This window comes from Podarcis filfolensis (assembly GCF_964270895.1).
Source record: "Podarcis filfolensis genome assembly, chromosome: 16".
Taxonomy (NCBI): Eukaryota; Metazoa; Chordata; class Lepidosauria; order Squamata; family Lacertidae; genus Podarcis; species Podarcis filfolensis.
The window spans coordinates 5,715,045-5,737,953 of NC_139620.1; the positions used below are offsets into that span (position 1 = coordinate 5,715,045).

At 44.5% G+C, this 22,909-nt stretch overlaps 5 long non-coding RNA genes across 5 annotated transcripts; 2 read left to right on the forward strand and 3 right to left on the reverse strand.

Moving 5' to 3' along the window:
• Positions 1 to 3,420: 3,420 nt before the first annotated feature.
• Positions 3,421 to 4,635, reverse strand: LOC310752204. The gene is made up of 2 exons (XR_014542868.1): positions 4,593 to 4,635; positions 3,421 to 3,940 (listed from the first exon to the last, which is right to left on the reverse strand). It is a non-coding gene; the product is annotated as an uncharacterized lncRNA (long non-coding RNA).
• A 6,734-nt stretch (positions 4,636 to 11,369) lies between these two features.
• On the reverse strand, positions 11,370 to 12,578 carry LOC310751989. Its single transcript, XR_014542760.1, has 2 exons — positions 12,533 to 12,578; positions 11,370 to 11,933 (listed from the first exon to the last, which is right to left on the reverse strand). It is a non-coding gene; the product is annotated as an uncharacterized lncRNA (long non-coding RNA).
• A 1,096-nt stretch (positions 12,579 to 13,674) lies between these two features.
• LOC310750944 lies at positions 13,675 to 15,124 on the forward strand. Its single transcript, XR_014542354.1, has 2 exons — positions 13,675 to 13,781; positions 14,599 to 15,124. It is a non-coding gene; the product is annotated as an uncharacterized lncRNA (long non-coding RNA).
• Positions 15,125 to 18,521: 3,397 nt separating this feature from the next.
• Positions 18,522 to 19,748, reverse strand: LOC310751986. The gene is made up of 3 exons (XR_014542758.1): positions 19,711 to 19,748; positions 18,672 to 18,815; positions 18,522 to 18,605 (listed from the first exon to the last, which is right to left on the reverse strand). It is a non-coding gene; the product is annotated as an uncharacterized lncRNA (long non-coding RNA).
• Positions 19,749 to 20,809: 1,061 nt separating this feature from the next.
• On the forward strand, positions 20,810 to 22,564 carry LOC310751524. Its single transcript, XR_014542590.1, has 2 exons — positions 20,810 to 21,248; positions 22,042 to 22,564. It is a non-coding gene; the product is annotated as an uncharacterized lncRNA (long non-coding RNA).
• Positions 22,565 to 22,909: the final 345 nt, after the last annotated feature.

A 22,909-nucleotide genomic window follows, 5' to 3' on the forward strand; every position in this document is an offset into this window, starting at 1 on the left:
TTGTTAGTCTCCATTTCACATTGGGTCTAGTTAGAATAGTCAGTGGTCAGGGATGCTGGGAGCTGGTGTCCAACAGCATCTGGTGAGGGAGTCTCTAATTTGGGTGATAACAACCACGATATTCAGCCTCGTTGGTTGTTTTTGTGTGTGTGTGTGCGAGCTTCTAATTTACTCCTCAGTCTAGTTCATACTTCTAAGCACATGCTGGTTAGACCTGAGAATTGCTCTGCTATTAGTATAAGATGTTGTTAATGATATGCTATTAGCCAACCTTCTTTTAATGAAAGGTGTGAATATAGACAAAAAGAGAGGAGTGGAATGTGCTGTGCTAGAAAGACATCGCCTTTACTTAACCTGAATGTGCCACTGTTGGTGGTGTATCACTTCCTAAGGAAGGTCAAGTTGCAGCAGGAACCCTCTGTGTCAGGTGGCAGAGAAAAGAACCCCCGCAGCAGGTTGCTAGGAATGGACAAGACAAGGAAAAGTCCTTACCATCTGATTTTATCCAAAATTCACAGAGAGAGGCTCGGGAATCCATCCTCTTGGAATAATAATAATAACCCTGGCTGAGTTTCCCCAGCCACTCTGGGCGGTTCCCAATCGAGTGTTAAAAACAATACAGCATTAAATATTAAAAACTTCCTTAAACAGGGCTGCCTCCAGATGTCTTTAAAAAATAAGATAGCTGCTTATTTCCTTCACATCTGAAGGGAGGGCGTTCCACTACCGAGAAGGCCCTCTGCCTGGTTCCCTGTAATCTCACTTCTCTCAACGAGGGAACTGCTAGAAGGCCCTCGGAGCTGGACCTCAGTGTCCGGGCTGAACGATGGGGGTGGAGACACTCCTTCAGGTATACAGGACCGAGGCCGTTTAGGGCTTTAAAGGTCAGCAACAACGCTTTGAATTGTGCTCGGAAATGTACTGGGAGCCAATGCAGATCTCTCAGGACTGGTGTTATGTGGTCCTGGCAGCCACTCCCAGTCACCAGTCTAGCTGCCGCATTCTGGATTAATTGCAGTTTCCAGGTCATTTTCACAGCCCCACGTAGAACTCATTGCAGTAGCCCAAGCAGGAGATAATCAGAGCATGCACCACTCTGGTGAGACAGTCCGCGGGCAGGTAGGGTCTCAGCCTGCGTACCAAGTGGAGCTGGTAGACAGCCTCCCTGGACATTGTCCTGAGGAAAACCCCACACCTCTTTTCTCCCACTTCCCCATTCATCAACAGCACCCTCCCACACTTTATGGTTGACACTTAGGGCCATCTGTCTCCAAGCTCTTTGCTCTCCTACTTTCAAGGCCCACCAGGTTCTGGGAGATGGTGGAATGCTTTCTACTGATGACGTGTCAGCCAGCTGCTGCTCCGGCTCTGCCTCCTCCTCCTCTACCATTATTTCCCAAATTCCCCCCTCATCTTCCTCTGAGCTGTGACCTCCCTCAAACCCCTGTTGTAATTCTGAAGTGTCTTCTTCTCTGGAAGGGTCAGGCTGGGGGAGAAGGTCTCCACTATTCCTCCCCTGCTCAGTCGTTGACACAGAACAAAATAAAAGTTTTGATGGATCAGACTAAGGTGGGGAGGGGATCTATCTAGTTCAGCAGCTGGTGTCTCACAGTGTCCAAACAGATGCTTCCTGGAACCCCTCCCCCCCAAAAAGGAATACAATGGTACCTCGGAACTTACTTCGTTCCGGAGGTCCGTTCTTAACCTGAATCTGTTCTTAACCTGAAGCACCACTTTAGCTTATGGAGCCTCCTGCTACTGCCGCGCCGCCGGAGCACAATTTCTGTTCTCATCCTGAAGCAAAGTTCTTAACCCAAGGTACTATTTCTGGGTTAGCGGAGTCTGTAACCTGAAGCATCTGTAACCTGAAGCGTATGTAACCTGAGGTACCACTGTACTCCTGAGGGGTGTTGTGTGTGAGTGTGCAAAGGAATGCCATTATCCTTTTTATTGGTGCCATGAGAAACAATTCAAATGAATAGGAGTGTATTTGCAAGCTTTTATTTAGTCCACAAACAGTACCTAATTCCATTATTTATGGAAACATTGTGTTTCTGTTTAAATGTATTGAAGTCATTTGCATAATCAACTGCATTAGTTTTGGCCATAGCAGACAGAAGAATGGAATAGCAGAAGCTGAACTGCAGAAGAACGGAAACAATGACTGTGACTAACAAGGAATGTGACAGATATCTCTGTCTCCATACACCACTAGATACAACCTATTATAGTAATAGTAGTAGCAGCAGTAATAATGTTTTTTAAAGCAATGGTTATATTTCTTAAGAGAGAGCAAGCACATGACCATAGATATCCAATGCCAGATGTTCTGAGCAGGCTGAGGAATCAATAAGTTTCCAGTTCTGAAATAAATTCATAGGGTTGGGATTGGGAATTGGGCCACCAGGGTATTGTAGGATTCCAACTCCCATCAGACCTTGCCAGAATGACCAGCAATAAAGGATGGTGGGAATTGTAGTCCAGAAACATCCGGAGGGGCCACACATTCCTCATCTGTGCCTAAGGTCCTGGACTGACCGAGCAACTCATGTTGTCTATCCATCCCTATGAGTGCCATTTTGGCTAGGGGGTGAGAATTACAAGGTTAACTACAAAGAAACAGCTCTAATGAAGGGTGTGCGCACAGTCAAGGATCATACACCAGATGATGTTGTAGTGGAAGCTAATGCCGTGTTTTAATGGAGACATGAGCATTGTTGAGTAATGGCTCACTACTAGGGGGAGCAGTCGCAGAGCTGCATAAGAAAGTCCACCACCTGGTAGTTATTCACTCACTCACAGGACACCATATTTTATCCCGTTCTTACCAGATACTACATGGCATCTTTTTTGCAAATAGTTTTTGCAAATAGAGATTGTAGTGGATCAAAGGATTATCCCAGACTGATTTTGTGATGGACCTGGAGAGTTATTGTCCCAAGAACAGGCATGTCCAAAGTCCATTTTGGGGGCCTAATCTGGCTGTGGTTGGCCCTTTGGTTTGCCCTCATGGCCCTTCACTTCATCAAATCTGGCCCTCTTTGAAAAAAGTTTGGACGCCACTGCCCAAGAAGTTCTATCAAATGTTCTTATTTTTCCAAGTGTCTCCAAAAGGGTAAAGGTAAAGGACCCCTGACAGTTAAGTCCAGTCGTAGACGACTCTGGGGTTGTGCAAATTGCTGTGCAAAAAAACTAGAATATCCTCCTAAGTATGTGTGTCATACATGTGCCCTTCCAATGAGATATGGCCCCCTTCCCAATATTGTATGAGAGATGGAGATGTGCTCCTCAAGAACTCAGCTTCTGATCCTTACTGGCCCAGCAGCCCTTCAGCTGGAGATGCTTACCAAGCAGATGACTTATGCAGCGATCTATGACACATTCCCCATCTCAAGGCAAATGAACACAAGAACACTCTACTGTGCTTTAGAATCTTTATTAACTGCCATATGGACATATTTCTCCCCCATAGAGGAGTTATTCAAAGAGATGAAAAGAGAATGACCCCCAGGACCACCATGATGATAAAGAGAAGACAACTGGCATGCCTCCTTGAAGGAAAACAAAGCAAAGTAAGAAGGAGATGAGAAGAATCCAGGGTTGTAGAAGGAGGAAGGAATAAACTTAAGGCACAGGAACAGATGAATCCAAGGAGTCCACCAGCATGGAGGAGGCAGCAGCTCTCAACACTTCACTGAACTTCTTCAGCAGCAGCCTTGCTTAGGATAGCAGCAACAGGAACCACAGCCGCAAGATCCACAGCCACAGGAACCACAGCCACAAGAGTTGCAGCAGCAAGGGGAAGAGCAGCAGCAGCAAGGAGTGCAGCAACAGCAAGGAGTGCAGCAGCAGCAGGGGCAGCAGCAGCACTTGCAGCAGCAGGGAGAACAGCAACAATTGGAGCAGCAGGACATCTTAGCACTGGAGAGGGAAGGCGGAGCTGAAAGGATTCAATGGAATTCCCATTAAGCAAACACAACACAATATTAAGAACACCTTTGATAGCCAAACATTACAGCTTAAGACCAACATGAAACGTATGTTTAAAGTTTGCTACACATTGCATCAAGGAAAGGAATGCATAAACTGGCCTCTTCTGAGTCTCCCTTGGGAACTCACCGGAAGTCAGGCTAACATATTTGAGAGGATTCTGTCTGAGCCCCCAACATCCTATTAGGCAACAGATGACATGCTTGGCAGGAAAAAAAGACTGTCTTAGATCAACACAATACTAGGCAAATGTTTCACTCCTACAATGCTGAAAGAATTCAGGCCTAAAGGCAAGATCCCAACTTCTCTTTGAATGAGTAAAGACATGTGTTGTAAGAAATGGGGTTTCCAAGAGACCTGGGTGAGATCTTCAATCCTTTGCACCCAAGAGAAAAGTAGGCTTTGAGTTAGAATTAACCTCTAAGAAATTACGCTTTTCTCCATGTACACCTCCCAATGCGGCAGGAGGCCAGGATTGGTCACCAAGAATATGAAATATAGTGAACCAGTTTCATTACAAAACTGGAGCTGTTAGACTACATCCTAAAGACCTGAAGCTCTCCTGAAATCTAGGAAACCGAAAGAATGAAGACAGAACATACCTTTTTCAGCAATAAGATTTGGTGTGGATGTTGGATCCAGTGAGTGAGTGAGGAACTCCTAGGTGGTGGGCCTTTATATACCCCTCTGTGAATCCTCCTGCAAACAGTTATGCACCAACCAGTGATTATGAGGTCTTCATTAAAAGTCCTCTACCACACAATCATCAGGTGCATGATTCTTGACTCTGTCCACATCCGTCAATTTTAAAGGCAGGTGATTAAATTTATTCTGTAGTTGCAACACAGTAATTCCCAGTTCTGTCCAAAGGGGGCACTTATGGAATTGCTTCAAATCAATTATGTTCAGATGAACAGGCATCATATGTGTTTCTCTCTGAGATCTGATGCCATAGGGTATTAGTTTTTAGATCATTTACCTGTGGACAAAACCTTTAGGACATTCTTTCTGTGTACAGCATGCAACATGTACTCAGGGCAGGCCCATTAAAGTTCATAGACATGGCTGAATTTGCTTTATTCATTTTAGTGCTTCTACTCTAAGTAGAACTTCTGGATAGAAGCCAGTTACTTTTGCACAGCTCAGATGTCTGGTGCAAATTACGCTGTGATATTCTTTCTGTGTGACAGAATCCTGGAAGACAGTCATCGGAGGCAGCCCAAATGTATTGCAGTAGTCTAGCACTTAATTTTTGCTGTAGTAAACATTTGTGAAAGCCACATATTAAATAAAAAAAATGGGACTGCTATTGTGCACCCTCCTGGTCAGCTAACCAAACAGCCACAATATGGTGGCAAATGCTATTTCCTCATTGCTCATTGCTGATAAATATGTGATGTGATGATCAAATAACAAGTCCTGTGGATCCAAACGTCAGATCCTTTGAGCTTGGGGCAGGAGGTAGAGTCAGAAGATCCAATGGTATTTCCTGGTAAAAGAAGGTGTTGGATCACGATGAGAAACTCCCACGGCACCCATTCATCTCAGCATAATTGTTTTTAAAAACAGTCCCATAACTGCCCCTTTAATCTGGGCTGAGAATTACAGTGTTTCCAGAATACAGTTTTAATCATATCCTTTTAAAAAGGGGGGGTTGTGAATACAGTCAGAGGTCATGCCCCACATGACGGTGTGTGGCAGCATCAAGGTTTAATGCAGACCATTTAATTCTTCAGTTGTGCATCATGGATTGTGAAAGGGTTGACAGAGGTATATAAAAAGGTCCACCTTCTTGGAATACTTCATCAACACACTAGATCCAATATCCTCACAGCATTTCCTATACTGAAGGTAAGCTTGTTTCCAATATTTATGCATTCTTCCTATTTACTGCAGGGGAGCTAAAGGTCTGAGGGAGGCCAGTGACTCTGGTCTTGTGAAATGCATCTGAATCAAATGAACAGAGGAGCCAACAGTCTCACAATTTGGATTCTGTTAGCATTTCAGATTTCAGCATCTCAACCGGCATATTTTAATACATAGATCCATGCTGTTTTAAATAACAGACTCCTTGCAGGTTCTTTGGATTTTACCTGATCGGATCATCTAATTATCTCTTCAACAAATCTGCGTGATGGATGCTACATTTTCATAAGTTGTAGTTTTGAGGACTGACCAGTTCCCCTGCCTCTGGGCTGTTGAATGGAGTCCTTATTACAGTAGTGACTTCCCTAGAGATATAAATTTCTTCTCGTATCAACGGAGGAGGAATATTTCACCCATGATATATTTCAAGTATACATCAAAATTACTGATACCTACAACATAAAAAGGTGACACCTGCAAATAACCAGGGCACATGTCACATGTATTGAGCTGTGAGAGAATCAAGATTGTTTGTAGGGCCAATTGCTTTTGTAATGGGGGGACAAATCTGAGTTTCCTTTCACATAAAGGGGAAAATGGCCCAGGATTTAGTGTGAAGTTAAAATCAATATTGAATTCTTGGTTGGATAGAATGCTCCATTTCTACACTCAACAGGCAGTCATTTCTCCCATGTTTTATCTGACACGCAAATCTTTATGTAATGTAGGTGAATAATTTCAGCTCCGTTATGAGTAGGAGAAAATGTATGTGAAATATGTAGTGCTTAATGCAAAACACAAGTAAAAGATGTCTTTAACACATCTGATGATGTATCGCTTAGTTAACTGGTGATCCCTTGATTTCCTGCAGCTCAAGCTTCCTTCACTTCCTCAAGATGTCCTGCTGTTGCCAGTGTGGCTGCTCCCCTTGCTGCTGCAAGCAGTGCTGCTGTTCCCCCTGCTGCGGCTGTTGCAAGCAGTGTTGCTGCTCCCCCTGTTGTTGCAAGCAGTGTTGCTGCGCCCCCTGCTGCTGCTCTTCCCCCTGCTGTGGTTCCGGGTGCTGTGGGTCTTCCTGCTGTGGTTGCAAATGCTGCTATCCCAAGCAATGCAAATGCTGAAGAACCCCAAGGGAACTTCTCAATGTTTACAGGGAATCTACAGTGTATAGCCCATTGAATAATCCCACCACCATGAGTGCTGGCTTCAAGGGCTACTGCTTGATTCCTGACATTCAGACTTTATATCTCTCTGGAATATCCTTCTTTATCCTCAAGTTGTGTCTTCCTCTCCTCTTCTTGTTCTGTACTCTTTGACTCACCTGGATGTTCTCCTAGGAGCCATCTCTAACAAGGCATTTCCCATGGTGCCATCATGACCCTCTCAATGTATGTGACCCTTTCTCTTTTCTTTCTCTTCTACATTTCTAATTCTTCTTTAATTGTACAATCTACCTGCTTGCACGGCAACTAATAAAATGACAAAGCATCTCCTATAGTCTTGTTTTATCTTTGCCTTAAATTGAGTAGAGGGGAGGCTCAATGTCTGTGAGCAGCCCCTGCTTTGGATGTACATCATACCCCACCACAATCGATGGCACTGAATGATCCGGGGGGGTTGGAGAAAATGCACTGCTGCTTGAGTTATTGAAGGGCTACTCCAAGATGATGCAGGTAGATGACTCTGGGGTAGGTGGACCAACCATGTCATTGGACCATTCACATATATGGTATAGAAGCAATAGCAGAGCAACTGCTCTGTAAGCAGAATGCCCAAGGTTCAACCACTGACATCTCCAGTTAGAAAATATTGAGCAGCAGTGTTGCCCACTTTCAATCTCTGCTTGCATGCTTCCTGAAAACATCTGAATGGAGTCACCATAGCACATTGCTGGGTACTGGAATAGTTGGTCATTTCTCCTGGATTTGGAGGGGTCTTCTTCTGTCCTTATGACTATCAGGCATCAGAGGATCCAAACCCCATGGTAGGTTGCCAGGAACCGATAAGAAAAGGGAAGTCCTTAGCAATGCTTTTTATTCAATATTCACAGAGAGAGAGGCTTAGAAATTGAGCCTCTTGTAGTAACGGTGTTGCTCCGAGTGGACCCCACACCCTCCGTCTCTCCCACTTCCTCATGAGCCATCGCTATGGATGCTGCAAAGCGCCTTTTGCCTTGAGCTCTTTGCGATCCTACTTTCAAGGCCCGCCGTGTTCTGGGGGGTGGGTGGGTCCTGGAACGCTTTCTAAATACACTGTGTCCATCAGCTGTCACCCTCCTGGTGCATCCTCTTCCTTCTTCTCCTCTCCCATTGTTTCCCAACTTCCCCCCTCATCTGCCGCTGAGCTGTGATCTCCCTCAAACCAAGCCCTGTTGTAATTCTGATCTGTCGCCGCCTTCTCTGTAAGGGTTAGGCAGGGGAGGCGGCCTCCACCATTCCTCCTCTGCTCAGTCCTTGACAATGACTGTGTTCCAGGCCATTTAAGAACATACAAACATGGGGTTGGACGTGGTGACCCTTGGCTCCCTTCCAACTCTAAGATTTTATGATTCTAAGAAGAGCTTGCTCAGTCAAATCAATGGCCCGTCTAGTCCAGCATCCTGTCTTCACAATGGCAAGACAGATTGCCCATAGCGCACAATCAGGACACAAACACAAGAACACTGTGGTTTCCAGAAAGTGGTATTAAGAACCATTACTGCCTAAAACTTGGAGACACAGCACAGCCATTGTGGTTAGTATCTCTGGCAGCTTCCACCTCCATGAATTTGTCTAATCCTGCTTTAAAGCCATCTAGGTTGGTGGTCAACACGGCCTCCCGTGGGAGCACCTTTCATTGTTTTAGCTATGCACTGCATGAAGACCTTCTTCTTCTTCTCTGGGATCTTCCAGCAGTCAGCTTTTAGACAATGAAAGGTAAAACACACACAAATATACACATGATCTTACACTACCCCAAATGATGGGAGGCTGGGAATTTACCTGGTAGGCTGAGGATAAGTAGATTCAAATGGCTTCTAGTTCAAATCAGCCTCAATATCCCTACATCCTTCAATTATTTAACAAAAAAGGTACTCTTAAAATCCCAACATTCTACCCATTTTGCATGGAGGCATTTCATTATAAGATAGACACTGACTGGCATCAGCTCTCCGGAGATGAACTTAGACCTTACTGCATGCAAAATAGCTGCTCTACCACAGAGCTTTGATCCTTCCTTCCTAAATGCCCTTTGGGGTTTCCTCCCAATTCTATGATTCCTCCAATTCTATTATTCTATTATTCTATGTATTTCTGGTGGCAGGTTCTCCAGCCCATCATCAAAACACTACAACTGCCATGGGGGACTTTGTCCAAAGCACTTAGTTAAATCAAGGTACAATATTTCCTCAGCAGCCCCATGATCCACCAAGCTCGTAAATCTATCCAAAAAAGAATTGTGATTCACCTGGCAGGAACATTTTTTTTGAGAAATTGATGTTGAGTCTTAGTAATCACAGCATCCTTTTCTATGTGCTCATAGGTCGACTGTTTAATTATCTGTGCTATAATCTTTCCTGGTATTGATGTCAAGCTGACCAGTCTGTAGCTACGTGAGTCTTCTCCCCACATACAAACTGTTTGAAGATGGGAACAGCATCAGCCCTTGTCCAGTCTGCAGGGACCTCACATTTCCTCCATGGATTCTCAAAAATTCTGGACAGAGGCTCCGTGGTTGTATCTGTAAGCTCCTTTAGTACCCTTGGGCACAGCTCATCAGGCCTTGCCAATTTGAATCCATTTAAAGTAGCTAGGTGTTCCTTTGCCACCTATTTTCCTATCTGAGGCTGCAGTTCCTTCTTTGCACTTTTTATCCTGTTGTCACCAGGTTGAGTTCTGCTTTAATTTTAAGTGAAGAGAGGGACAATGTAGGGGTTGAGCAATTTCACCTCCTTCGCCCAATAGCATTTTTTTGTCCTCTTCCCCCAGAGGACATATGGCTTGCTTGTTCTTCCTCTTGCTTCAAAACTAGCTGAAGAAACCTCTTTTATTATTTCTTTCCCTCTTGCAAGACCGAAGTCATTCAGAACTTTTGCTTGCCTGACCTTCATCCTGCAACACCCCAGAGGACAGGATCACACTTCAAAACGACCTTGACAGATTAGAGAACTGGGCCAAAACAAACAAGATGAATTTTAACAGGGAGAAATGTAAAGTATTGCACTTGGGCAAAAAAAAATGAGAGGCACAAATACAAGATGGGTGACACCTGGCTTGAGAGCAGTACATGTGAAAAGGATCTAGGAGTCTTGGTTGACCACAAACTTGACATGAGCCAACAGTGTGACGCGGTAGCTAAAAAAGCCAATGCAATTCTGGGCTGCATCAATAGGAGTATAGCATCTAGATCAAGGGAAGTAATAGTGCCACTGTATTCTGCTCTGGTCAGACCTCACCTGGAGTACTGTGTCCAGTCCTGGGCACCACAGTTCAAGAAGGACACTGACAAACTGGAACGTGTCCAGAGGAGGGCAACCAAAATGGTCAAAGGCCTGGAAATGATGCCTTATGAGGAACGGCTAACGGAGCTGGGCATGTTTAGCCTGGAGAAGAGGAGGTTAAGGGGTGATATGATAGCCATGTTCAAATATATAAAAGGATGTCACAAAGAGGAGGGAGAAAGGTTGTTTTCTGCTGCTCCAGAGAAGCGGACACAGAGCAATGGATCCAAACTACAAGAAAGAAGATTCCACCTAAACATTAGGAAGAACTTCCTGACAGTAAGAGCTGTTCGACAGTGGAATTTGCTGCCAAGGAGTGTGGTGGAGTCTCCTTCTTTGGAGGTCTTTAAGCAGAGGCTTGACAACCATATGTCAGGAGTGCTCTGATGGTGTTTCCTGCTTGGCAGGGGGTTGGACTCGATGGCCCTTGTGGTCTCTTCCAACTCTATGATTCTATGATTCTATGAACTGTTGGCTACTGGTGTATCCCCTTCCTTCATGATTTCTCATTTCCTCCATTTAGCAGATATACCCTTCTGAAATCTCATCTCATCTACAAGCTACTTATGCAGCCCCACTGATTTCTTTAGATGCCTCCAACTTTTCTTTCTTGTTGGAATAGTCTGCAATTGTCTGGAACTTGTTGGTATTCTCTGCCTTTGTGCCTTCCATATTTCACCTTTAAGAAACTCCCATCCCTCTTGGACTCCCTTCTCTTTGAGTTTTTCTGACCATGGGATCTCACCCATTTTCTAATACATCCAGATTTCCCATGTCTCTGTGTCATGAAACCCAAGAGGACATGATTACTTCCTCCCAAGGTCCCCAGTACTTCTAATTCAATGATGAATTCCTGCCCATTGGAAAGGACCAGGTCCCCTTATTACTTCTTTCACCTTCTGGGCTATGAAATGATTAGTGTGGAAACTGAGGAATTTGTTGGATGTAAAGTTCTTGGGAGTGTTTGAGTGTAAACTGTTATCCAACAGCCTCCTCTCACCCCAATTTAAGGGAAAGATGAACCAAGACTATAAGAGATGCTTTGTCATTTTATTAGTTCTCATGAAAGCAGGTAGATTCTACAACATCAGAAACATATCAGAGAGAGAGAAAAGAAAGAATCACACACATTGAGAGTGTCATGAAGGCACCATTTCAAATGCCTTCTTTGTTAGAGATGGCTCCTGGGCGAACGGCCGAGTGAATCAAGAAGATGAGTACAAGGAGTCGACCAGCAGCCTTGAAGCCAGAGCTCCTGATGGTGGAATTATTCCTTGGACTGTATGCTGCAGACTCCCTGTTTGCATTCAGAGTTTCCCTTGGGGTTCTTCAGCATTTGCATTGCTTGGGATAGCAGCATTTGCAACCACAGCAAGAAGACCCACAGCACCCGGAACCACAGCAGGGGGAAGAGCAGCAGCAGGGGGAGCAGCAACACTGCTTGCAACAACAGGGGGAGCAGCAACACTGCTTGCAGCAGCCACAGCCGCAGCCGCATCCACAGCCACAGCAGGGGGAACAGCAGCACTGCTTGCAGCAGCAAGGGGAGCAGCCACACTTGCAACAGCAGGACATCTTGAGGAAGAGAAGGAAGCTTGAGCTGCAAGAAATCAAGGGATCACCAGTTAACTAAGTGCTACATCATCAGATGTGTTAAAGACACATTTTACTCGTAGTTTGCGTTAAGAGCTACCTATTTCACATCATTTTCCTCCTACTCGTGACACAGCTGAATTAATTCCCCTATATTAAGCAAAGATTTGCTTGCTCTATAAAGCATGGGAGAACCATATTCAACCTCAGTTGATATGAGAAGAAGTTTATATCTCTAGGGAAGTCACTACTGCAATAAGGAGTCCATTCAACAGCCCAGAGGCAGGGAAAATGGCCAGTCTGCAAAAATACAACTTATGAAAATGTAGCATCTATTGTGCAGATATGGTGAAGAGATAATTACATGATCCTATCAAATGAAACACAAAGAACCTACAAGGAGTCTGTTGTTTAACAGCATGGATCTATGTATTAAAATATGCCAGTTGAGATGCTGAAATCTGAAACACTAACAAAATCCAGTTTTGAGACTGTTAACAGATTGAATTTTCAAGACCAGAGTCATTGGAGTACCTGCTCTGAATTTTAGTTTCCCTGCAATGACGAAAATAAGAAAAACGAATAAATATTTGGAAACAAGCTTACCTTTGTTGACTATGGGAATTGGTGTGTGGATATTGGATCCAGAGAGTGAATGAAGGAATCCAGAACTGTGGTCCTTTTATATGGCTCTGTGAACCTTTCCGCAAGCCATGGAGCTCTACTCATGAATGAGAAGCTCTACATTAAACCTTGACGTTGGCCTCCACCACACATTATTAGCTGGTGCGTGATCTGTGACTGTATTCACAACCTGTGACTGTATTCACAAAGGGGCATTTATGGGATTGGTTTTAAAACAATTATGCTATGATGAACGGAAATAATGAGAGCTTCTCATTGAGATCCCGCACTTTATTTTTAGCCAGGAAAAATCCTCCAGATCTTCTGATTCTACATCCTGCCTCAAGCTCAAAGCACCTGACGTTTGTATTCACGGGTCCTGGAATTTGATCCTCATAACACATATTTATAGGCAATGAGCAAACTTAATAGCATGTGCCATCTTTTATTTTTCTTAAAAAAGTGTCTGAGCAGCACAGTGAATGGTAGCAGTTGCACATGTTTTTATTTAATATGTAGCTTTAACAAATGTTCATTAAACTAAAAATTTAATTACTAGATGAACAGACGAATACAAAGCAGAACACCTCAGCCTAATTGTGACCTGACATCTGAACCATGCAAAAGCAATTGGCTTGCATCCAGCTGAGTTCTACTTAGAGTAGGCAAACCTAAGTTAGCCATTTCTATAGAGTTTAATGGGCTTGCTCGGAATAAGACTTGCACTGGCTGCTACCCAGTGACCTTAAAACAACTATCTTCCTAAACCATTGTTTTATTAACATCACTTTATACATGCTGCATGCTGTGCTAAGAACGAGTGGCCTAAATGTTGTGTCCACAGCTAAACAATCTGAAAATTAAATCCCTTAGGCACCAGATCTTTGAGAGAAGCCCATATGATGCCTGTTCATCTTAACATATTTGATTTCAAGCAATCCCATAAATGCTCCCTTTGGACAGAAGGGAGAATTAAAGTGTTACTACTGCAGAATAGCCTTAATCGCCTGACTTTAAAAAGGAAGGATGTGGACACAGTCCAGGATCACGCAGCAGATGATTTTGTGGTAGAGCCCCATATTATGATTTAATGAAGACCTTGTCATCATTGGGTGGTTCATAATTGCTTGCAGAAGGATTCACAGAGGTGTATATAAAGGGCCCCCATTCAGGAGTTCTTCACTCATTCACTGGATCCAACATCCACACCAATTCTGACAACTGAAAAAAGGTATGTTCGCTCCAATTATCTCTTCATTCTTGCAGTTCCAGGAGAGGTATGGTCTTGAGGATGTAGTCTAGCAGCTCTGGTTTTTCAGTGCAACTTGCTCACTATTTATCTTACTCTTGGTGACAAATCTTGGCCTCCTGCCACATGGGGAGTTGTGCATGGACAAAAGCGTGATTTCTTAGATGCTAATTCAAATTCAAGACTTACTTCTCTCTTGGAAATGAGGGATTCAAGATCTCAAAACGGTCTTCTGGATACAAAACATGTCTTTACTCATTCACAGAGAAGCTAGGATCTTGCCTTCAGGCCTCAATTCTCTCAGCATTTTAGGACTAGAAATTTGCCTGCTATCGTCCTACAGAGAATCTAAAATAGTGGGTTTTTCCCCTGACCAAGCATACATTTCATATTGATCTACAGCTATAATGGTTGAATATAATTCACCTGTCAAACATGTGTGTTCGTGAGGAAACCAGCATGTCCTGTGGCTCCCGGTGGAGAAGGAGGTGGTTCCTGAACAATCTCTTGTGCAATTCCTGAAATGGCACAGCACACCTGACCTGAGCAAGAATCAAGGATCGATGCTCTAGATAAGCAGAAGGGTAGAGATGCATAGCCAAGACAATACTGCATCCCAGCAGAACTGTTAGAATATTGTTAACCAAAATGTACTTTTAGGATCACTCAGAAGGAAAGCATGATGTGGAAATCATGTCTTTTCTGGTCTCCCGAATGCAGAGCATCTGTCTACAGTGTTTTTTTAATATGGATGAGGACGTTGTACTTGCTTAATGGGAAATCCCTTGAATCCTTTCAGCTCCGCCTTCCCTCTCCACCGCTAAGATGTCCTGCTGCTCCAATTGTTGCTGTTCTCCCAGCTGCTGCAAGTGCTGCTGCTGCCCCTGCTGCTGCTGTCCTTGCTGTTGCTGCTCTCCTTCCTGCTGCTGCTGTTCCCCTTGCTGCTGCAACTCTTGCGGCTGTGGTTCCTGTGGCTGTGGCTGTGGATCTTGCGGCTGTGGTTCCTGTTGCTGCTATCCTAAGCAAGGCTGTTGCTGAAGAAATTCAGTGAAGTGTTGAGAGCTGCTGCCTCCTCCATGCTGGCGGAGTCCTTGGATTCATCTGTTCCTTTGTCTTAAGTTTATTCCTGCCTCCTTCTACAACCCTGGATTCTTCTCATCTCCTTTCTACTTTGCTTTGTTTTCCTTCAAGGAGGCATGCCAGTTGTCTTCTCCTTATCACCTTGGTTGTCCAGGGAGTCGCTCTACTTTCATCTCCTTGAATAACTCCTCTGTGAAAAGAAAACCTTTCCATGTGGCAATTAATAAAAATTCTAAAGCATGGTATAGAGCCTTGTTGTGTTCCTTTGCCTTGAGATGCAGAATGTGGCATAGATCCCCGAATAGCTGATCTGCTTTGCATTCTCCAAGAATCTCCTGCTTAAGAGCTCCCAGCCTAGAAAGGATCACTAGCTCAGCTCCTGGGGAGTATATCTCCATCTCACATACAATATTGGAAAGGGGGCAATATCTCACTGGGAGAGCACATGCATGGCACCCTGTCAGGGCTGGTTCAGCTGCGGTTCAGCACTGAGACTCAGAGAGGATCAGTAAAGTTAATTCTCAATTCGAGATATGAAACACAAACAAGAGATCTCCACTGGCAGGACTAGCCTGATGAAACAGTTGCCAGAACTGAGGATCTGAGCCTCCTATGCCTCTTCCCCAGCCAGCTGCCTTCCCGACAGTCACAAACGCATTTGAGGAGAGGTTCTCTGTGCCTTTCGTTCTGCTGCATGTAACACCCTCCTCATTCTTGGACAGTGGCGTAGCGTGGGGGGTGCAGGGGGGCCGGCCGCACCGGGTGCAACATCTGGGGTTAGGGCAAATCCATGGGTTAGGGGGCGCAAATCCATGGGTTAGGGGGCGCAAATCCACAGGTTGGGGGCGCAAATTACTTGCCTTGCCCCGGGTGCTGACAACCCACGCTACGCCACTGTTCTTGGAGACAGGGGAGGAGGAGAGGGGAAAATAGTGGAACTGGCAGGTTGCTATGGATCTGTCACAGCCTCAGCCCCTCCTCCTTCTCAGCTGCCTTAAAGGTAAAGGTACCTCTGCCCGTTTGGGCCAGTCTTGCCAGACTCTAGGGTTGTGCGCTCATCTCACTCTATAGGCCAGGAGCCAGCACTGTCCGCAGACACTTCCGGGTCACGTGGCCAGCGTGACAAGCTGCATCTGGAGAGCCAACGCAGCACACGGAACGCCGTTTACCTTCCCGCTGGTAAGCGGTCCCTATTTATCTACTTGTACCCGGGGGTGCTTTCGAACTGCTAGGTTGGCAGGTGCCGGGACCGAATGACGGGAGCGCACCCCGCCGCGGGGATTCGAACCGCCGACCATGCAATCGGCAAGTCCTAGGCACTGAGGTTTTACCCACAGCGCCACCCGCGTCCCTTCAGCTACCTTACTCTAACGTAAAACTGTGGCTTGCTCAGCCTCCAGCCTGTCTGTCCCCCTTCTTTCTCTGAACTGTCCTGTATCCCACCATCATTGTCCTGGCTCAGAGGCGTCCACCTCTGATGTTCTCCTGGTGGTGGTGGGGGTGGGGGTGTTTCCCACTGGCTGTAGCCTTGCACCATTCCTCCTCATCTAGCCAGGCCCTGATACACATGTAACATCTGAGGATTACAAGCCGTTATCTCTCCTTAAGCTAATGGATGCAATGAGGATGGGGAGAAGCAATTCCCTCTGTGGTGGTATTTGCATGAGGCTCTCTCCTGCAAACCTCATTGATTGGATGCCTATGAAAGGGAAGAGATTATACTCTGAAGTGCATCATTTTGAGTGCTACAGGACCGCCTCTCCTGGTCTGCCCCACAGAGGACCTTAAGGTCCATGAATAACCATAGTTTAGAGGTCCCGGGCCCTAGGGAAGTCAGATTATCCTCCACCAGGGCCAGGGCCTTCTCAGTAATGGCTCTGACCTGGTGGAACGCTATGTCCCATGAGACCATGAACTTAGTCTGATGTTTTATTCCCCTTCCTTCCCTCCCCCTCCCTTTTTTCCACTCTGGGATCCCACAGCTAATTCTCCCCTGGTCTCCCCACTGGCCCAAATAGGACTAATTTAGCCAGCTAGCCCTGGTGATCATCTAATGTTTATTGGATGGATTTTCCCCCTAAATTGATTTTTGAATTCTGAATTTATTGTTATTCCCATTTTATACTGTATTTTATGCTGTTTTTTGTTGCATCAATTAAGTGTTTTAAATTTGTTGTTAGCCACCCTGAGCCCTGTTTTCTGAACCAGGAAGGGTGGGGTATAAATAAAAAATTATTATCATTATTATTTATTACTTGTGGATCCAGGCTAATGTATTTTGATAACATTGAAGATAGCAACTGATCTGACCACCCCTCCTCCTCCAAGATCTCCTCTCTTAGCCCATGGATTTCTTCACCCATATATATGAATTCTGCCTCCCACTAGGAAGTGAACTATACTCTAAGTTCATCAACACTGGGGTGCTAAATGAACCCATACCTCAGTGGCATATCCTAGCTTTCTTTGCAGCAATTATGAGACCCTTGGCAAAAAAAGAGCTTTTTATAGACCTCCTTGGGACCTTAACTCACTCTGTCCATCACAGCTGTGAGTCTAGGATTATCCTTTGATTCACTAATATCTCAATTTTTTGCATAAGTGTGGTCATACAGCAAACCTTGTTGTCTAGTATGAGAAACTAGATAAAATATGGCGTCCTCTGAGTGAGTGAAGAACTACCAGGTGGTAGACTTCTTATGCAGCTCTGCGACTGCTCACCCTAGTAGTGAACCATTACTCAACAATGCTCATGTCTCCATTAAAACACGGCATTGGCTTCCACTACAACATCATCTGGTATATGATCCTTGACTGTGCACACCCCCTTCATTAGAGCTGTTTCTTTGCAGTTAACCCTGTAGTTCTCACTCCCTAGCCACTGATTTCTTTAGATGCCTCCAACTTTTCTTTCTTGTTGGTATTGTCTGCTTTTGTGCCTTCAGTATTTCACCTTTAAGAAGCTCCCATCCCTCCTGGACTCCCTTCTCTTTGAGTTTTTCTGACCATGGGATCTCACTCAGCAGTTACTTAGGCTTTTGAAATCAGCACTTAAATCCAGAGTACGTATCCAAATACATCCAGATTTCCCATGTCTCTGTATCATGAAACCCAAGAGGACATGACCACTTCCTTCCAAGGTCCCCAGTACTTCTAATTCAATGATGAATTCCTGCCAAATGGTAAGGACCAGGTCCAACATAGATGATCCCCTTATTATTTCTTTCTCCTTCTGGGCAATGAAATGATCAGTGAGGCAACGGAGAAATTTGTTGGGAATTCTATTCTTGGGAGTGCTTGAGTTTCAACAGTTATCCAACAGCCTCCTCTCACCCCAATTTAAGAGAACGATGAACCAAGACTATAAGAGATGCTTTGTCATTTTATTAGTTCTCATGAAAGCAGGTAGATTCTACAACAGCAGAATGTTCAGAAATGTAGCAGAGATAGAAAAGAGCGAGAAAAGAGAGTCACACACATTTCAAATGTCTTCCTTGTTAGAGAATGGCCGAGTGAATCAGGAAGATGAGTGCAAGGAGTCAACCAGCAGCCTTGACGCCTGAGCTCCTGATGGTGGGATTATTCATTGGACTGTATGCTGTAGACTCCCTGTTTGCATTCAGAGCTCCCCTTGGGGTTCTTCAGCATTTGCAGCCACAGCAGGAAGACCCACAGCACCCGGAACCACAGCAGGGGGAACAGCAGCAGCAGGGGGAGCAGCAACAGCTGGGGGAACAGCAGCAGCAAGGGGAGCAGCAACACTGCTTGCAACAACAGGGGGAGCAGCAACACTGCTTGCAGCAACAGGGGGAGCAGCAACACTGCTTGCAACAGCCGCAGCCACAGCAGGGGGAACAGCAGCACTGCTTGCAGCAGCAAGGTGAGCAGCTACACTTGCAACAGCAGGACATCTTGAGGAAGAGAAGGAAGCTTGAGCTGCAGGAAATCAAGGGATCACCAGTTAACTAAGCACAACTTTTTCAGATGTGTTAAAGACACATTTTACTGGTGCTTTGCATTAAGAGCTGCCTATTTCACATTGTTTTCCTCCTACTCGTGACGCAGCTGAAATAATTTCCCTATATTAAACAAAGATTTGCTTGCTGTATAAAACATTGCAGAAACACCTGCCTGATGAATGCTGAAATGGACCAATTTGTCCAACCAAGAATTCAATAGTGATTCTGCCTTCATTGTAAATCCAGGACCATTTTGCTTTCTGGGTTAAGGGGAACTCAGAGGTTTCCTCAAGTATAAAATAAACAAGAGCCTAGAGGAAATCCATATTCTATCATAGCTGGATGCATATTACACATGGGCTGGTTATATCTATGTCTTACATTTTTTATGCTGCTGACATCAATTATTTTATTTATCTATGTATCTAAAATGCATGAAATATTATTCAGTTGATATGAGAAAAAGTTATTATCTCCAGGGAAGTCACTACTTCATAGTTGCCCTGAGGACTCCAGTTATCAGCCCAAAGATGGCTTAAATGGTCAGTCCTCAGAACTAAAAATTGCAAATCCATGAAACAGATATGAAGAGATAATTTGATGGTACCATCTACTTTGGCCTTTGCTGTGCCAACGAACCTATAAAAAGTCCGTTATAGTAAACACTTTAGCTCTATGAAATAAAATATGCCACTTGAGATGCTGAAATCTGAAACACTAAAAAAATCCAGTTTTGACACTGTTAGCTCCTGTGCACGTTCCGTTCAGAATGATTTTCCAAGACCAGAGCCACTGGAGTACCTGCTCTGAATTTTCGTTTCCCTCCAAGAAAAAAACAAGAAGAATGATTAACTATTTGGAAACAAGCTTACCTTTGTTGACTATAGGAATTGGTATGCGGATATTGGATCCAGAGAGTGAATGAAGGAATCCAGAATTGTGGTCCTTTTATATGGCTCTGTGAACCCTTCCGCAAGCCATGAGGCACTAATGAGAAGCTCTACATTAAACCTTGACGTTGTCCTCCACCACACATTATTAGGTAGTGCGTGATCTGTGACTGTACTCACAACCCCTATTATTTATCTATATAAATACAGAAAAAATTAAAAATACATTCTGGAAACACTGTAATTCTCAGGCCAGATGAAGGTGCAGTTATGGGATTAGTTTTAAAACAATTAGGCTATGATGAACGGAAATGATGAGAGCTTCTCATTGAGATCCTGCACTGGTTTTTTTTAGCCAGGAAAAATGCACCAGATCTTCTGACTCTACCTCCTGCCTTAAGCTCAAAACACCTGACGTTTGTACAGTGGTACTTCGGATTAAGTACTAAAATCATTCCTGAGGTCCGTTCTTAACCTGAAACTGTTCTTAACCTGAAAGACCACTTTAGCTAATGGGGTCTCCTGTTGCCGCCGCGCTGCCGGAGAACAATTTCTGTTCTCATCCTGAAGCAAAGTTCTTAACCCAAGGTACTACTTCTGGGTTGGCGGAGTCTGTAACCTGAAGTGCCTGTAACCTGAAGTGTATGTAACCTGAGGTACGACTGTATTCACGGGTCTTGGAATTTGATCCTCATAACACATATTTATCAGCAATGAGCAGAAGTCAATACCATGTGCCATTTATTATTTATTATTTTTTAAAAGTAGCTGAGCAGGACGGTGAATGATAGAAGTTGCACATGTTTTTATTTAATATGTAGCTTTAACAAATGTTCATTACAGTAAAAAATAATTGATATACGAACACTTGGGCTTCATATCCTAATTTTCACCTGACATCTGAACCATGCAAAAGCAATTGGCTTGCATCCAGCTGAGTTCTACTTAGAGTAGGCAAACCTATGTCAGCCATGTCTATGGACTTTAATGGGCCTGCTCTGAGTGTGACTAGCAGTGGTTTCAATCCAGTGTCCTTAAAATATCTATCATCCTAAATCATTGCCTTATTAACATCACTTTATACATGCTGCACGTTGTACTAAGGAAGAATGGCCTAAATGTTGTGTCCACAGCTAAACAATCTGATAACTAAATCCCTTAGGCACCAGATCTTTCAGAGAAGCCCATATGATGCCTGTTCATCCAAACATATTTGATTTCAAGCAATCCCATAAATGCTCCCTTTGGACAGAAGGGAGAATTAAAGTGTTACTACTGCAGAATAGCCTTCATCACCTGACTTCAGAAAGGAAGAATGTGGACACAGTCAAGGATCACGCACCAGATGATTGTGTGGTAGAGGCCCATATTAAGGTTTAATGAAGACCTTGTCATCATTGCGTGGTTCATAATTGCTTGAGGAAGGGTTCACAGAGGTGTATATAAAGGCCCACCATTCAGGAGTTCTTCACTCACTCACTGGATCCAACATCCACACCAATTCTGACAACTGAAAAAAGGTATGTTCGCTCCAATTATCTCTTCATTCTTGCAGTTCCAGGAGAGGTATGGTCTTGAGGATGTAGTCTAGCAGCTCTGGTTTTTCAGTGCAACTTGCTCACTATTTATCTTACTCTTGGTGACAAATCTTGGCCTCCTGCCACATGGGGCGTTGTGCATGGACAAAAGTGTGATTTCTTAGAAGCTAATTCAAATTCAAGACGTACTTCTCTCTTGGAAATGAGGGATTCAAGATCTCAAAACGGTCTCCTGGATAAACATGTCTTTACTCATTCACAGAGAAGCTAGGATCTTGCTTTCAAGCCTCAATTCTCTCAGCATTTTAGGACTAGAAATTTGCCTACTATCGTCTTGCACAGGATCTAAAATGGGGGAGGGGGGTTCTTACCAAGCACACATTTCATATTGATCTACAACTATAATGGTTGAATATAATTCACCTGTCAAACATGTACGTTTGTGAGGAAACCAGCATGGCCTGCTTCTCCCGATGGAGAAGGAGGTGGTTCCTGAACAATCTGTTGTGCAATTCCTGAAATGGCACAGCACACCTGACCTGAGCAAGAATCAAGGTTAAATGTGCTAGATAAGCAGAAGGGTAGAGACGCATAGCCAAGACAACAGTGCATCCCATTTTGCTAACCAAAATGTACTTTTAGGATCACTCAGAGGGAAACATGATGTGAAAATTATGTCTTTTCTGGTCACCTGAATGCAGAGCATCTGTCTACAGTGTTTTAATATGCCTGAGGATGTTGTTTGCTTAATGGGAAATCCCTTGAATCCTTTCAGCTCCGCCTTCCCTCTCCACCGCTAAGATGTCCTGCTGCTCCAATTGTTGCTGCTCTCCCTGCTGCTGCAAGTGCTGCTGCTGCCCCTGCTGCTGCTGCTGTCCTTGCTGTTGCTGCACTCCTTGCTGCTGCTGCTCTTCCCCTTGCTGCTGCAACTCTTGCGGCTGTGGTTCCTGTGGCTGTGGATCTTGCGGCTGTGGTTCCTGTTGCTGCTATCCTAAGCAAGGCTGCTGCTGCTGAAGTTCAGTGAAGTGTTGAGAGCTGCTGCCTCCTCCATGCTGGTGGACTCCTTGGATTCATCTGTTCCTTTGTCTTAAGTTTATTCCTGCCTCCTTCTACAACCCTGGATTCTTCTCATCTCCTTTCTACTTTGCTTTGTTTTCCTTCAAGGAGGCATGCCAGTTGTCTTCTCCTTATCACCTTGGTGGTGCAGGGAGTTGCTCTCCTTTCATCTCCTTGAATAACTCCTCTGTGAAAAGAAAACCTTTCCCTGTGGCAATTAATAAAAACGCTAAAGCATGGTACAGAGCCTTGTTGTGTTCCTTTGCCTTGAGATGCAGAATGTGGCATAGATCCCTGAATAGGTGGTCTGCTTTGCATTCTCCAAGAATCTCCTGCTTAAGGGCTCCCAGCCTAGAAAGGATCACTTGCTCAGCTCCTGGGGAGCATATCTCCATCTCACATACAATATTGGAAAGGGGGCCATATCTCATTGGGAGAGCACATGCATGGCACCCTGTCAGGGCTGGTTCAGCTGCGGTTCAGCACCACTAAAGAGTGGCACATTCATGACTAAGTAGCCATGGGGATGTCTTTCAAGCACAGCACATCTCTTTTGGCTATATTCACACCTTTCATTAAAATGACAT